Consider the following 10193-nt stretch of genomic DNA (forward strand, 5'->3'; position numbering starts at 1 on the left):
AATGCATTATAATCCTTGCGGTTATTTGCTAACTTTGGCATCACATCACCTACACATGTCGAGTAAGGTGTCATACGAATGGGAATACGAACCCCTCGCCAGTCCTGGCGACGGGGTTAGCATTCCCCCCTTTTAGAGGGACACGACATGGAAGTAACCTTGAACCCCGGTTAAAGTTGACTCAAGCCTCAGCATCACAAAATGGATGCTGCCACCAGACACAAGTCTGACCTCCTGCTGCTGGGGGACCTTCCAGCAAGGGGAGCTTGGACAAAGGGTTTCCTGTCGAGGGCGGTGTTAGCACCATCCCAGACAGGGGTTGTGTATCCCAGGTAGGCAGGGCTGAAAGGAAGGTGATTGCAAGTGGCACCCCGGTGCTCACTGTGCATAGCCCGGCTCAAACCAGTTTCGGGGGCACACCAGCCCCTGAGCTGGCGCGAAGCCGGACAAAGGATAGGGGTGTAACCACCCCCCTCCTGGCTCCACCCATAGGTAGAACCTAGTCACGGGCCAACCCCTTTTTCTTAGAATAAAGGTAGGAGCGAGTCCCCTTCCCAAATTGGATAATCAGATAATCGGATAACTCCGAATCACGAACCACTTTCCACGAAAGGAACTCTTGACTATTTCTGAAGACTCTCCCTTGTGGCTAAGGAGTAGCCACCCTGCACCAGCAGGCACCATCTAAGCGCTTGCGGGTTGCTGTAAGTCTCTCCTACGGATCAAGACTGCCCAGCTCGACGAGACCCGAGTCCCTGCCATCTCTGACCTTTTACCTGCCTCATCAGCCCAGCTGAGAGTCGTAGGTGTGACGAGACCTGCGGGACCGGCTATCTTCAGAACCTGCACGACGCTTATCTAGCACGCCCACCGAGGGACCCTCGAGTGAGTGCACCTAGGGTTTGAGAAGCCCTAACCCTGAGCAGCTCCAGCATCGAAGTCTGCCTCCCCAGCATCCCCGAGATCTGCGTGGGGGCCCTTCCGCTCCTTGTTGTTCACCGCGTTGTTCGACCACTTGCCGACCGGCTTGTGGCCCTCTTCACGACGCACCACGATTGTTTCATCACTAGTCTGGTTGCTCCAGACTGGCTCTTGCTCCCCTTCAACAGAGGAGTACCACGGACCCTCCTGGTCCACTCCCGACGCCATCTTGACTCCCCCGCCTGGGTTGCCACTGCCAAGATCCGCTGCCCCTTCCTGGGCCCAGCATCATCGACAGCAGACACCTTCGTGGGACAGCTCGCCCTCCATCCTGGTCGCCGCCGCGCCTCCTGGTCCGAGGAACAGCCGAGTCCGACGTCACCCACTCACCTGGTCGAGGTGACTTCAGCCGGTACCCTCCTGGTACCCACACGATCGCTGGCTAGCGGTTGAGAACTGAGTCCCCTCTGCTTTCAGGTTTTCCTTCATCACCGATCCAGGCTTGGATCTCGCTGAATATCGACACTGGTCGCCTGCCAGCAACTTCTTCTTTCAGGCTCCTGAGACTACACGAGGACTCCCGACATCTTGACGAACTTCACGCAGCCGCAGCCTCCGGGCTAGGTAACTCGAGCATCTCGGTGCTCCATCGCAGGTTCGCTCTACAAGTGTCCAGTTCCTTTTTCGTTTAGTCCCACTGATCGGAACACTCCGGAATCAGTACCTCCAGACTCTATCCATTCGCATTTCCCTGTAAGTGTAGATGGTTTCCCGTGCCCCTCGGGCATTTGTGTAAATTGTGCAACTGAAGTATTTTCCTAAGAGTTTTGTAGTGTGCTTAGCTCCCTGACTCATAAAGAGCCAGGGTAGTCTTGTTATAAATAAATATCCTTTATTTTCATAACAACTTGTGTGGTGTCCTTTCACTTGATGTTCAAGGGGTATATGTGATGGTAAACAGCTGGCTTAACACGCCCTCTAGAGTTTAGCCTAAGACTGCTCGTATCCACGCTACTAGGATAGCTGGTCTAAAAGGTTGACTTACAACCAATCATCAATAAGGGTCGTTTGGAATGATACACGGTGATCACTAGAATAGTGAGCACTACATATCAGGCCAACTTCTCACATTGGTGAGCAGCGGTTGGGATTTGAGCTTGCTGTTGTTTTACCACACACGTATCCTAAGAATATCGCAGCGAAAGATCACATAAGTACCCAGGCACATATAACTTAACTTAGAATACTCCGAGTTCTACTGAACCGGCTGTTGTAGTGTAACAGGGCTTAGCACACCCTGACTACAACTCTTAGCAAGGGACCAGTAGGTAAACACATAGTGTAGGTAGGTGCATCACTTACACCTCACTAGACAAGCATGTCGGTCCACGGAGAGTCCTCGCAGACTCCCTTAGTGGTCAGTGACCCTCCACAGGTCGTGTCACGATATGCAACTCTTAGCTTCAAGGAGATGAGACAACTGTGTGCCTCCAGGAAGCTAAACCAGGGTTCTAACCCTACCATCGCAATTCTGATAGGTCTCTTAGAGGCGTACGATGCTAGGAGGTCCTCTAACACAGGTCCCCCCAGTGCAGATGGGAACATGCCTCCCTTAGAGGGAACCCTCGGTGACCCCGACCTCGACCTCCACACAGAGGAGGAGGACGAGGACGAGTTATCGGGAGACGAGGCAGACAAAGGTCCAGTGGTAGTCGGCAGGCTTACAAGGACCAACTTAAGCAGGCATGAGAATGGAACTGGGGGAACCCCGGGCCCACGCTCAAGCAGGCTTAACCTTGGGAACGGACGAGCTAGGTCTCTCTCCAGAGGCTCCGGCAGATCGGTTCATACACATGTCTCTCAGGCATCTTCTCAGAGAGGAATGACGTCCCCTCAGAGAAGGGAGCATGAAGCGAAGATGAGGGAGGTCAATCTGAGGATCGAGCGGGAAGAACTTGCCCTCGCCAAAGAAAGACTTGCCCTGGCCCGAGAGCAGAAATTAAGTGGGTTAGATCCCACTGGTGGCAGCAGTCTCAATAGAGAGAAAGACAGGGGTATAGACACTAGACACCTGAGTAAAATAGTGCCCCCCTTTAAACAAGGGGACGACATCCACAAGTGGATAACTGCCTTGGAGAGGGCCTGCACTGTCCAGTGCGTCCCCCCAAGTCAGTGGGCAGCTATACTGTGGCTTTCCTTTGAAGGTAAAGGAAGGGACAAGCTCCTCACTACAAGAGCTGAGGATGCTAACAACTACCAAGTCCTGAAGAACACACTGATTGATGGGTTCGGCTTAACCACGGAACAGTACCGGGTGCTGTTCCGAGACACCCAGAAAATTCAGTCTCAGGATTGGGCTGACTTTGTCGATTGTGCCACTAAGGCTTTGGAAGGCTGGTTGCTGGGTAGCAAGGTTACTGATTACACAGGATTGTACAATCTTATCATGCGAGAACAGATTTTAAACAACTGTCAGAACCAATTGTTGCATCAGCACCTTGTCGACTCGGATCTGACCTCTCCCCAAGAATTGGGAAAGAAGGCAGACAGATGGGTCAGAACAAGGGTCAAGCAGAACCAGAATCAGAACCAGGGTGGTCAGAAGAAAGCAGACCAAAAGGGTAACAAGAACGAACAAAATGACCAGAAGTCTTCGACAGGTCCCCAACAAACCAAAGAGGGTGGGGGTCAGGCTTCACAGAAGAAGAAGACTCAAGAAGGCCAGTCAAAAAGGTGGTGCCAATACTGTAAAAGTAAGACTCACTGGTTTAGTGAGTGCACCAAGAAAGGAGGGCAAACTCCTACCACTGCAGCCCCTAAGGCACCTGCACCCCCTAGTACAGTCAGCAGTGGTAGTGCGCCTCCCAAGGCATTAGTTGGGTTAACCTTGGGAACCGAGGGGAGTGACGACTTAGTCGGCACGCTCACTCAGGCCGTCCTTGTCTGTACAGGGGATATGGATATGACCCCTGATGCCAGTCCCAATACTTTGGGCAAATACAGACAGACACCTTTGATCAATGGAAGAGTGGCTCAGGCCTACAGGGACACGTGTGCCAGTGTCACCATGGTGACGCCTAACTTCGTGGACCCTGGACAGATCATGCTAGGTACCAGTTACCTAGTGACCAATGCCAGCAACGTCACTACCAATCACAGTATGGCAGTTGTTGATTTCTCCTGGGGAGGGGTAAGTGGCCCGAAAAAGGTTGTGGTTAGTTCAGACCTCCCCGTAGAATGTCTGTTGGGCAATGATTTGGAAACGTCACAATGGCCAGAAGTGGAGCAGAGGACTCACATGGAAATGTTAGGCTTGCCAGCACATGTCCTTGCTGTGACCAGGTCACAGGCCAAAAGATGCCCCACTGAACAGGTGCTGGATCCTGGAAGAACGGACCAGACACCTTCCAAGAAAAGGAGCAGTAAGGGTAAGGCTTCGGCTTCCCCCTTGCCCCAGGTCATGGATCAAGTCTCCGAGGAGGCTGACCTTAAAGAACTGAGGGAAACTGAGCCGCAAGAGCTTGAACCTGGTCAGGTTGAGTTTCTGGGCTCAGGGGGACCCTCCAGGGAAGACCTGGGGAAGGCACAGTTAGACTGCCCCTCACTTGAACCCCTCAGACAGCAGGCTGCTGCTGAGGCTGCAGGGAACGCCACAGGTACCCACAAAGTGTACTGGGACGATGGACTCCTGTACTCTGAGGCAAGAGACCCCAAACCTGGTGCGACCAGGAGGCTGGTCATCCCCTTGTCTCTGAGAGGTTTCCTTCTCACCTTGGCCCACGAGATTCCCCTTGCAGGTCACTTAGGCCAGAATAAGACTTGGGACAGGATTGTTCCACACTTTCACTGGCCCCACATGTCCGAAGATACGAAGGAGTTTTGCCGCTCCTGTGTCACTTGCCAAGCCAGTGGTAAGTCAGGTGGCACGACAAAGGCCCCCCTCATACCACTACCAGTGGTGGGGGTACCCTTTGAACGAGTGGGGATCGACATTGTCGGACCAATGGAACCCCAGACAGCATCAGGGCACAAGTTTATACTGGTGGTGGTGGACCACGCCACCAGGTATCCTGAAGCTATTCCCCTTAGGACCACTACAGCACCTGTGGTGGCACGGGCCCTACTTGGAGTGTTCTCCAGAGTGGGCTTCCCTAAGGAGGTCGTCTCAGACAGAGGTGCAAACTTCATGTCGGGATATCTGACTGCTATGTGGAAGGAATGTGGTGTCAACTACAAGTTCACCACACCCTATCACCCACAATGCAACGGGCTGGTTGAGAGATTCAACCGGACCCTAAAAGGGATGATTCACGGACTACCTGAAAAGCTTCGGCGGAGATGGGATGTCCTGATACCCTGCCTCTTGTTCGCCTACAGAGAGGTCCCGCAGAAGGGGGTTGGCTACAGCCCTTTTGAGCTTCTGTTCGGACATCCTGTAAGGGGACCCCTTTGTTTGGTAAAGGAAGGATGGGAGAGACCTCTCAGAAAGCCGGCATCGAACATTGTGGACTATGTACTCGGTCTCCGCTCGCGGATGGCGGAGTACATGGAAAAGACGTCTAAAAACCTTGAGGCGAGCCAAGAATTACAGAAAGCTTGGCACGACCAAAAGGCTGTCCTGACTGTGTATCAGCCTGGACAGAAGGTGTGGGTGCTGGAGCCAGTGGCCCCAGCAGCACTCAAAGACAAATGGTCTGGGCCCCACACGATCATTGAGCAAAAGGGAGAGGTCACCTACTTGGTAGACCTGGGAACTCCCCGGAGCCCCCACAGGGTGCTCCATGTAAACAGGCTCAAGGCATATGTCGACAGGGAGGGCATGGGCTTGCTCATGGCCACAGATGAGGGACAGGAGGAGGAGAGTGACCCTCTCCCCGACCTGCTCTCTCAGAACCCTGACGATGGATCAGTAGATGGTGTTGTCTTTTGTGGCAGCCTCTCTGGACATCAACAGGAGGATTGTAAACAAGTTCTTCAATCCTTTCGACATATGTTCTCTCTGACACCCAGTCAGACCAAGTGGTGTACCCACGAGGTCGACACTGGGGACAGTCTGCCCGTAAAGAGTAAAATCTATCGGCAACCTGATCATGTCAGAGACTGCATCAAGACAGAGGTGCAGAAAATGTTGGAGCTGGGAGTCATTGAACCCTCGGACAGCCCCTGGGCTAGTCCCGTAGTGCTCGTGCCGAAACCTCACACCCAGGGCGGTAAGAAAGAGATGAGGTTTTGCGTGGACTACAGAGGCCTCAATGCAGTCACTAAGACTGACGCCCACCCGATACCGAGAGCAGACGAACTTATCGACCGGTTGGCCTCGGCCAACTACTTAAGTACGTTTGACCTGACAGCTGGGTATTGGCAAATCAGGTTAGCTGAGGAGGCCAAGCCCAAAACAGCATTTTCTACCCCGGGTGGGCATTATCAGTTCGTGGTAATGCCCTTTGGTTTGAAAAATGCACCTGCCACCTTCCAAAGGCTGGTGAATCGAGTTCTCACTGGGTTGGACGACTTCTGTGCGGCGTATCTGGACGATATCGCTGTCTTTAGCTCCACCTGGGAGGATCACCTGGTCCACCTGAGGAAAGTGTTAGAGGCCCTGCAGAAGGCAGGCCTCACTATCAAGGCCACCAAGTGCCAGATAGGGCAGACACAGGTTGTATACCTGGGCCACCTTGTAGGTGGAGGCCAGGTTCAACCATTGGAGAGCAAAATACAGGCCATCCAGGACTGGGCTCCTCCAACCACCCAGACTCAGGTTCGAGCTTTCTTGGGCCTGACTGGTTATTACCGGAAATTTGTCAGAAATTATGGATCCATTGTGACCCCGCTAAACGACCTGACAAGTAAAAAGATGCAAAAAAAAGTTCAGTGGACAGCAAGCTGTCAGAAAGCATTCGATGACCTAAAGCAGGCCATGTGCACAGCACCTATCCTAAAGAGTCCAGACTACTCCAAACCATTCATTGTCCAAACAGACGCTTCGGAGCTGGGTGTGGGAGCTGTTCTATCGCAACTGAATTTTGATGGTCATGACCAGCCCATAGCTTTTATTAGCAGGAGGCTGACCCCCAGAGAGAAGAATTGGTCAGCTATTGAGAGGGAGGCCTTTGCTGTGGTTTGGGCCCTGAAGAAGTTGAGGCCATACTTGTTTGGCACTCACTTCAAGATTCAGACCGACCATAAGCCCCTCTTGTGGCTAAATCAAATGAAGGGTGAAAACCCCAAACTACTTAGGTGGTCCATTTCCCTACAGGGTATGGACTTCACAGTGGAGCATAGACCTGGCACTGATCATGGCAATGCAGATGGGCTCTCCAGGTATTTCCACTTAGAGCAAGAAGACTCACCTGGTCAAGGTTAGCTTATTGTCCCAAAGTTTGGGGGGGGGTCATGTAGGAGAGTAGGGTCTGCAATCCTATGATCACCCAGATTTTTTGCTTTTGCTTCATTGGTTTACGACTTTCTCCGGCTGTGGGCCTGCCAATCAGACCCACAGCCTAGCTGTTCTCTCTCGAAATTAACACACATGTACGTTAGGTGCATCCACTAATTGGAACTGGGCCGCCTTGTCAGTCCCTGTCTCAGCATACCACAGGTATCCAGGGCATCGGTGTACCCAGGGCCTACCAGGGGCTGAAGCATGTATTATGCCACCCCTGGAATGGCCGCCCAAATCTGACACAACTGGCTGCACGACAGCTGGGGCCACGTGGTGTAATCACCCGTTGCTGTAGGTGTAGTATTCCTACACCTAAACCCTAAAATGGACACATGGATTCCTATCAGTCACTCCTATAGCAGGCCTTATCAATCCTGAAGGCAGAGTGCAGGGAATCATGTGGGACGGTGCTCTGGCGCGAGCTGAGCCCGTCGACGGCTTGCGGAACCAAGTCCTAATAGCCGTTCCAGGGTGACGCGGGCCAACTACTTTTAATGCATTATAATCCTTGCGGTTATTTGCTAACTTTGGCATCACATCACCTACACATGTCGAGTAAGGTGTCATACGAATGGGAATACGAACCCCTCGCCAGTCCTGGCGACGGGGTTAGCATTCCCCCCTTTTAGAGGGACACGACATGGAAGTAACCTTGAACCCCGGTTAAAGTTGACTCAAGCCTCAGCATCACAAAATGGATGCTGCCACCAGACACAAGTCTGACCTCCTGCTGCTGGGGGACCTTCCAGCAAGGGGAGCTTGGACAAAGGGTTTCCTGTCGAGGGCGGTGTTAGCACCATCCCAGACAGGGGTTGTGTATCCCAGGTAGGCAGGGCTGAAAGGAAGGTGATTGCAAGTGGCACCCCGGTGCTCACTGTGCATAGCCCGGCTCAAACCAGTTTCGGGGGCACACCAGCCCCTGAGCTGGCGCGAAGCCGGACAAAGGATAGGGGTGTAACCACCCCCCTCCTGGCTCCACCCATAGGTAGAACCTAGTCACGGGCCAACCCCTTTTTCTTAGAATAAAGGTAGGAGCGAGTCCCCTTCCCAAATTGGATAATCAGATAATCGGATAACTCCGAATCACGAACCACTTTCCACGAAAGGAACTCTTGACTATTTCTGAAGACTCTCCCTTGTGGCTAAGGAGTAGCCACCCTGCACCAGCAGGCACCATCTAAGCGCTTGCGGGTTGCTGTAAGTCTCTCCTACGGATCAAGACTGCCCAGCTCGACGAGACCCGAGTCCCTGCCATCTCTGACCTTTTACCTGCCTCATCAGCCCAGCTGAGAGTCGTAGGTGTGACGAGACCTGCGGGACCGGCTATCTTCAGAACCTGCACGACGCTTATCTAGCACGCCCACCGAGGGACCCTCGAGTGAGTGCACCTAGGGTTTGAGAAGCCCTAACCCTGAGCAGCTCCAGCATCGAAGTCTGCCTCCCCAGCATCCCCGAGATCTGCGTGGGGGCCCTTCCGCTCCTTGTTGTTCACCGCGTTGTTCGACCACTTGCCGACCGGCTTGTGGCCCTCTTCACGACGCACCACGATTGTTTCATCACTAGTCTGGTTGCTCCAGACTGGCTCTTGCTCCCCTTCAACAGAGGAGTACCACGGACCCTCCTGGTCCACTCCCGACGCCATCTTGACTCCCCCGCCTGGGTTGCCACTGCCAAGATCCGCTGCCCCTTCCTGGGCCCAGCATCATCGACAGCAGACACCTTCGTGGGACAGCTCGCCCTCCATCCTGGTCGCCGCCGCGCCTCCTGGTCCGAGGAACAGCCGAGTCCGACGTCACCCACTCACCTGGTCGAGGTGACTTCAGCCGGTACCCTCCTGGTACCCACACGATCGCTGGCTAGCGGTTGAGAACTGAGTCCCCTCTGCTTTCAGGTTTTCCTTCATCACCGATCCAGGCTTGGATCTCGCTGAATATCGACACTGGTCGCCTGCCAGCAACTTCTTCTTTCAGGCTCCTGAGACTACACGAGGACTCCCGACATCTTGACGAACTTCACGCAGCCGCAGCCTCCGGGCTAGGTAACTCGAGCATCTCGGTGCTCCATCGCAGGTTCGCTCTACAAGTGTCCAGTTCCTTTTTCGTTTAGTCCCACTGATCGGAACACTCCGGAATCAGTACCTCCAGACTCTATCCATTCGCATTTCCCTGTAAGTGTAGATGGTTTCCCGTGCCCCTCGGGCATTTGTGTAAATTGTGCAACTGAAGTATTTTCCTAAGAGTTTTGTAGTGTGCTTAGCTCCCTGACTCATAAAGAGCCAGGGTAGTCTTGTTATAAATAAATATCCTTTATTTTCATAACAACTTGTGTGGTGTCCTTTCACTTGATGTTCAAGGGGTATATGTGATGGTAAACAGCTGGCTTAACACGCCCTCTAGAGTTTAGCCTAAGACTGCTCGTATCCACGCTACTAGGATAGCTGGTCTAAAAGGTTGACTTACAACCAATCATCAATAAGGGTCGTTTGGAATGATACACGGTGATCACTAGAATAGTGAGCACTACATATCAGGCCAACTTCTCACAGAAGGGATTAAAGATTTTGAGGCCAAAATATAATCAATTTGAGACATAGTGTGATGAACATTAGAATAGAATGTATACTCACATGTATCAGGATTACTGGTTTTCCATACATCATAGATTGGACGAGAGGTAATAGCAGATTGAAATGCTTTATGCGATTTATCTGGTTTGAATTTACATTTAGATTTCCTGTCGGAAAATGGGTCTAGCCAATCATTAAAATCACCAGCAACAATAATATTAGGATTGGTAATGAAGGATAGCTTTAGTTTAATACTATGCCAAA

Source organism: Triturus cristatus, chromosome 9 (assembly GCF_964204655.1).
Source record: "Triturus cristatus chromosome 9, aTriCri1.1, whole genome shotgun sequence".
Lineage (NCBI taxonomy): Eukaryota > Metazoa > Chordata > Amphibia > Caudata > Salamandridae > Triturus > Triturus cristatus.